The sequence below is a fragment of the Monodelphis domestica genome, chromosome 6, assembly GCF_027887165.1.
Source record: "Monodelphis domestica isolate mMonDom1 chromosome 6, mMonDom1.pri, whole genome shotgun sequence".
NCBI classification, from domain to species: Eukaryota; Metazoa; Chordata; class Mammalia; order Didelphimorphia; family Didelphidae; genus Monodelphis; species Monodelphis domestica.
The window spans coordinates 300,022,177-300,029,007 of record NC_077232.1 but is presented as its reverse complement, the minus strand read 5'-3'; the positions used below and the strand labels follow the sequence as shown (position 1 = coordinate 300,029,007).

At 37.5% G+C, this 6,831-nt stretch overlaps 1 protein-coding gene across 1 annotated transcript in view; it reads left to right on the top strand.

The window, feature by feature from the left end:
- SEC24D (SEC24 homolog D, COPII coat complex component) overlaps window positions 1–6,831 on the top strand; it is a 124,195-nt gene that overhangs the window by 17,991 nt on the left and 99,373 nt on the right. The gene's annotated exons all lie outside the window — the stretch shown is intronic.

Here is a 6,831-nt window from a genome sequence, read left to right as displayed (position 1 = left end):
ACATCTTGGCTATCAGGTATTTATTAGAGATATTTACTGAAAAGGTGTTTTCTTCAATTAAGTAATAATCTTTTAATTTCAGTTTATCAATTTTGTTTACGCAAAAGCCCTTTAGTTTTATGTAATGAAATAACCCTTTTAATTTTCACTCTAATTTATCCTTAATTAAGAATTATCCTGGTCTTTATAGTTATGAAAAGTAAGCCTTTTCTTCTCTAATTTTATGATCTTTTCTATTTAAACTCTGTATTCATTTGTAACATCCTATTATTTAAGTGTGAGATGTTAGCCTAAACCCAACTACAGTCTAACTACTTTCCAATTTTCCCAACAGTTTGTCAAATATTTCATTGTTATTAAATACTAAATGGTTTGTTCCTAGGTATTATTTACCTAATCTGTTCCATTGCTTGACTTTTCTATATTCAAATAGAAAATTACCAAAAGAGTTTTGATAGTGTTTATTTTGTAGTACTGACAAAGCTCCTTCCTACTTTTTTCATTGATTTTCCTTGAGATTCTTGACCCTTTGTTCCATTTGTTGGATTTTGTCAAAAGTGTTTCTAGCATCTCAGTAGAATCATGTGGCTTGTGATATTTTTGTTATTGGTATGGCCATATGATATATGCCTTAGCCAAATCTGAATTTCTAGTGTATATCCACACTAGTCATAGTAAACAATCTTCCAAATATGTTGCTAAAGAACTTTTTGACAATGTTTTTTAAGAATATTTATAAGAAATATCAGTTTTAAGCTTCTTTCTCTGTTTTCTCTCCCTGGTCTCTTTATTAGAATGTTATTTGTATCATGGGAGAGAAAAGGGGAAAGAGTATGAGCACTCTCATATAGCACCTACTATGTGCCAGACATTGAACGAAGCATTCATGATATAAATATTGTCTCATAGAAATTTTTTGGTAATAAAATAAATCCCTTTTTGGTAATTATTTTCTGAGTACTTTTCTTGAATACTTATACTTCTCAGAATATGTGATAGAATTCACTTTGAAATCCATTTGGGAATGGGGCTTTTTCTTTGGCAGACAGGTAGCTCAGTGAATTGAGAGCCAGGCCCAGTGATAGGAGGTCCTGGGCTCAAAGCTGGCCTCAGACAGGTGTGTGACGCTGGGCAAGTAATCCCCATCTGTCTAGCCCTTACCACTCTTCTGCCTTGGAACCAATATACAGTATGGATTCCAAGACAGAAGGTTAGGGTTTGAAAAAAAAAAGGAAGAAAGTTCATTTATGGTTTGTTCAATTTCTTCTTTTTTAGGGTAGGCAGATACATTTTCTCTGTTAATCTGAGTATTTAAATTTTTTCTCAGTTATTCATGCATTCCCTTCAAGTTATCAGTTTTATTGGCATTTAGTTAAGTAGAAGAGTTTTTAAAATATTTCTTCATGTATTATAAATACCCATTTTCATTATTTTTATAACTTAGTTTTCTTCTCTCTTTTTAAAAACAAACTAATGATTGCCTTTTAAAAAAGCTCCCAGTTTATTTAACACAATAGTTTTTATTTATGTCTGCTTTTCATCATTTTAATTTTCGCGATGGGGGGGGGCAATGGTCCCAATTTGATGCTTTTCTAGGCTTGTTTTTCCAGTTCCACACCCAAACCATTGACCTCTACTCTCTCTCTTTTATGGGTGAAACTATTGAGTCCTCTTAAGGATTGGTTTGGTTCTATCATAAGAGTTTTGTTACATTATCTCAATGTAATTTTCTTTGAAACAATTCTTTAACCTACTCAACCCTTTGAGATTATGTTATTTAGTCTCCATTTATGTCTTATTTCTTTCTTAAAATTTCCCCTTATTGATTACATGGTATTTTGTTGTGGTCATTAAAGAGTGGGTTAAATGTATTTCTTTATCAGTTTTGCTTGTTTTGCCTTTGATGGATGGTTAGTTTTTGTAGAAATACTATGTAAAGTCGAGCGTTATTGTGGGGTTTTTGATTCCCATTCAGTAATTAGCAGAGTCTCTTATATATAACTTTTCTAAAATTCTTTCTAGGATCCCATTTCTTTCTTGTTTAGCTTTTGTTAGATTGGCTGAGGTCTAGAGCATATTGAATTTCCCAATGGTTGTTGTTTTACTGTCTACTTCTCCTAGTTCAGTTAGCCTTTCCCAAATCCTGAGGTTCAATGCCGTTCTCTGTATAGAGTTGATAGTGTTTCCTTACTGATGTTGCCTGTCTTTTTGTTGTTATTATTGTTCATACATTTTTTTCAAAAATAACCAATAATATCCCACAGTCATATCTTGACCCACATGTAGTTTGGATTTAAGTAAGGCAGAGTTGCCCAAAGTCATCAGTCTTACTTTGTCTTCTGGTCATCAAAGTCCAGTGGCAAGTTAAAAGCCAGGGCAAATGGTAATGGCCCAGGCTAAAATAGATGGCCTTGGCATCTTTAATGGCTGACCAAGCTCTAAGCACTCTAAGCACTCTTCAGCTGCTGTCATGGCGAGTGGAACAAATTGTTCTCATCTGCCCATTCTGCCAGGGGAAGTCATCACATGCTTTGTTACCAGTGGATTTGTGGCCTGTTGGTTGCCCTCGACCTGGCTGAGCCTATCTGCCAAAGTTTTACCAGGGTTTGGCCACTGAGAATGCTATGGTTTTTGGGAACCACAGATGAGAATTGGGTGAAAGGTAGACACCAAAGGTGGATGAGCAGACCTGAAAAGGGTTCTGCAAGCCCTCCCACCAGAGGTGCTAGTCTTCCTGAACATCCCATGGTGCTTTGAAACTGAATGTAGTTCCCTTCCTGATCTCATTTAACCATAGGTATTTTTGTTGTTATTTTGTCTGAGACCATGATTACTTCTTTATGAACCACCCAAGTTATAAGAGATTCTTCTCTAGCCAACTGTCATTTTAATTCTAAATGAATCTTTATGTTTCAACTGTGTTTCTTGTAAATAGCAAGTTGTTGCTTCCTGCTTTCTAATCCATACTGCTGCTTTCTTCCCTTTTACACAGGCCTCTTCCAATTAAATTCATGGTTATGATTATTAGATGGCTTTGCCTCCATTACATCTAGGTATAAACTTGATAAAGACTGAGTAAATTGGAAACATTGTCAGGGAAAAGGCAGTAAAGTTACAGAGAACAGGGGAAAACTTTCTGTAGAAGAAGGAACTACAGCTGAGGCTTGAAGAAAGCCAAGAAAGCTAGGAGGCAGAGACGAGAAGGGAGAGAATGCTAGCCCTGAGAGCAGCCAGTGAAAGGCGGCCCAGAGCTGGAGGATGTAGGAACCTTAAGGAATCCAGTGTCACTGGATCCCAGACTACTTGGATGGGGGAAAGGGTGTAAGATATAAGAGACTGGAAAAGTAGAGGAAGGAAGCAGGTTATGAATGGCTTTGAAAAGCAAACAGAAGATTGTACACTTGATCTTGGAAACAATAGGGAACCACTAGAAGTTATTGACATACTTTAGAAGATCAATTTGACGGGAAGTGAAAGATGGAGTGGAGTGGGGAGAAAGAAAAGGAATGAGGGAATAACAGTTTATATAGCACCTACTATATGCCATGTCCTGAGCTAAGAACTTTCCCCCCCACAAATATTACTTCATTTGATCCTCATGACAACTGTGCTTAGTAGGTATTGTTATTATCCATAGTTTACATATGAGGGGCAGATAGAGATGAAGTGACCTGCTCAGGGTCACAGAGCTAATTAGTGTCACAGACCATTTAAGCCCAGAACTACCTGACTCTAGGCTCAGGGCTCTGTGTATCCCAGCAGATACTAAGAGAGACTTGAGATAGACCAGTTTCAATAGTCCAGTCATGAAGTGATGAGAACCAACTTGCACTTTGTGATTATTCTCTTCCCAATCAACCCTCCCTCTTTTCCTTCTCTTTTCCTAATCCCCCTTTCCCAACTGACTAATATATCCCACAATGTGTGTGTGTGTGTGTGTGTGTGTGTGTGTGTGTGTGTGTGTGTGTGTGTGGTGGTGGCGGCGGCGGCGGTGGCGGCGGCGGCGGCGGTGGCGGCGGAAGTGAAATGGTAGATGTGTGTGTTCAATGTCATTTGTCCATTCATTATGAATGAAGTTTATGGGATTCCTGAACTCCCCGCCCCAATTTTCATGTGTATACTCTTCTTGGATGATAATGAGAAATAGTCTTCCTCATTTTGTCTCTACTATATTCCTTTTTCCCCTTTCTTTTTTTACTCATCTAAAAGAGAAGAGGACAAAATGAGACCCAGGGTATTTGTCTTGCCATCCTCCCTCCATGACCCTTGAAGACAGTAGAATTTTGAAGAAATAGCCTTCTTCTTCTCCTTCTTATAGGCTGTAAACCCTTGCTCATTATTAAATCCTTCAAGTTGCCCAGATATTTTTATCTAAGTTTTTTTTAGTTTCATGTGATTGTGTTTCAGAGACTCTACTTCATCTGTTTTCTGTAACAGATATTCTTGAAATTCATTTATTCTATAGAGGTTCATTCCCATCTCCCACCTCAGTATTGTACTCAGCCTTTCAGGTTGTTATGCTTGATTATAAGCCTTTTTCTTGCCATTGTCATATATGATTTCTGTATAGTATTTGCTATATATCTTTGTGTGTGTGTGTTCTAACTGAGGTTTCTTCATATTTTATCTCTTTTTTTCCTTAGATGCTTATAATGTGTTTTCTCTGATTTGGAATATTTAGATTTGGGTTATGGCATTTCTGAGTATATTCAATTTGGGGTTTCTTTCAGGAAGTGATCAGTAGATTCTTTCTTTTTGCTTTGCCTTCTTTTTGTAATAGCTCTGAGTAGTTTTCTCTTATGATTTATGAAATATAATATGTGAGGGTTTTCTATTGTCATAATTTTCAAGGAGCTTAGTGATTCTTTTTATTTTAAACCTTTACCTTCTGTCTTAGAATCACACTAAGACAAAAGAGTGGTAAGGGCTAGGCAATTGGAGTTAAGTGATTTGCCCAGGGTCACACAATTAAGAAGTGTCTGAAGCCAGATTTGAATCCAGGTCCTCTTAACTCTAGACTTGGCATTCTATCCATCCACTGAGCCACCTGCCCCAAGTCCAGTGATTTTTGAACTTTCTCTCTTTATCAAATTTTCCAATTCAAATTTAATTGCTTTATGTAGCATATTTCACATGAGTTTATCATTTATTCTTTTGGTTTTGTTTAGATACTTCTTGTTGTTCATTGAATTATTGAGTCATTTCTTCTATTCTTGCTTGTAAGTGTATAGCTACTATTTGCCTAAGGTTTTCCACCTTCTAAAAGATTCTAAAAATTCTTTTCCCAAATACTCAAATTTGATTTATCTCTTGTTCCAGACCTTTCTTCCAACCATTCCTGGAATCCTTGTGTCCAATTCATTCTTTTTTCCTAGATTCTACTCATAATTATTGTGATGTTAATTTCTTCCTGTGGAATATTATCTTAGAATTCTTTTAACCCATGATATTCCTTCATTGTATTTTCCCCCCTTTATTCATCTCTTCAACCTCAGTTCCCAGATTAAAACTTGAACTAGGACAAGACCATGTCCACTCTTGCTTTTTTGGAAGAGATGGTTAGGCCCAAGCCCTATCTTCCATTTCAGACTTGGGGTGGAATGAAGCTATTCTAGGGCTTGGCCTCATCCCCACCCTAATCTGGACACCATGATCCTCCTTCAGATCTAAATGGGGTAGCAGTTATCTGGTGCCCCACTCCGACTGGGAAATTATTTGAGACCAGTCTCTGCCTCCTTCCACAGACCTGGCCTGGGACTGAGCTCCACTGCTCTTTCTGCCACACTTCCTTTAGTTTCTGACTGGCTGCATTGGCATCTTCCATGGCTTCTCAGAAATAATGGACTTGGTAAAACCAAGGAGCTGAAAGCAAATGGGAAAAATGAGGGTTGGATGGAACCTGGGAAGGTAGGTGAGAATAAGATTGTGGAGGGCCTTAAGTACAAGGCTAAGGCATTGTACTTTAATCTGCATGTATGATAGAATGAGAGCTAGTTTGGGGGCTGAGAAGTTGGGTTGAAATCCTAACTGTCACTTACTATCTGTGTGATTATAGGTAAATTAGTTAACCTCTCTGGGCCTCGTTTTCTTCATTTGTAAAAAGGAAGGGATCAGAATAGATGATTTCTTTTTTTTTTAATTTTTATTTAGAATATTTTCCCATGGTTACATGATGCCTCCCCTCCCCCTCCCCCGCTTTCTCCTCCCCCCTCCCAAAGCCAACAAGCAGTTCCACTGGGTTATACATGTATCATTGTTCAAAACCCATTTTCATGTTATTCATATCTGCAGTAGAGTGATCTTTTAACATCAAAACCCTAATCACATCCCTATCTCACTATGTGATCAATCATGTATTTTTCGAATGCATTTCTTGTTCCGCAGTTCCTCCTCTGAATGTGGATAGTGTTCTTTCTCATAAATTCCTCTTGATTGTCCTGGATCACTGCATTGCCACTAATGAAGCAGTCCATTACATTCGATTGTGCCACAGTGTATCAGTCTCTGTGTACAATGTTCTCCTGGTTCTGCTCCTCTCACTCTGTATAAGTTCATGGACGTCTTTCCAATCTCCATGGAATTCCTCCAGTTCCTTGTTCCTTTGAGCACAATAGTATTCCATCACCAACAGATACCACAATTTGTTCAGCCATTCCCCAATCAAAAGGCATCTCCTTATTTTTCCATTTTTTGCCACTACAAAGAATGCAGCTATGAATATTTTTATACAAACATTTTTTCATTATTATCTCCTTGGGGTTCAAACTGAGCAATAGTATGGCTGGGTCAAAAGGTATGCATTCATTTAAAACCCTTTGTGCATAGTTCCAA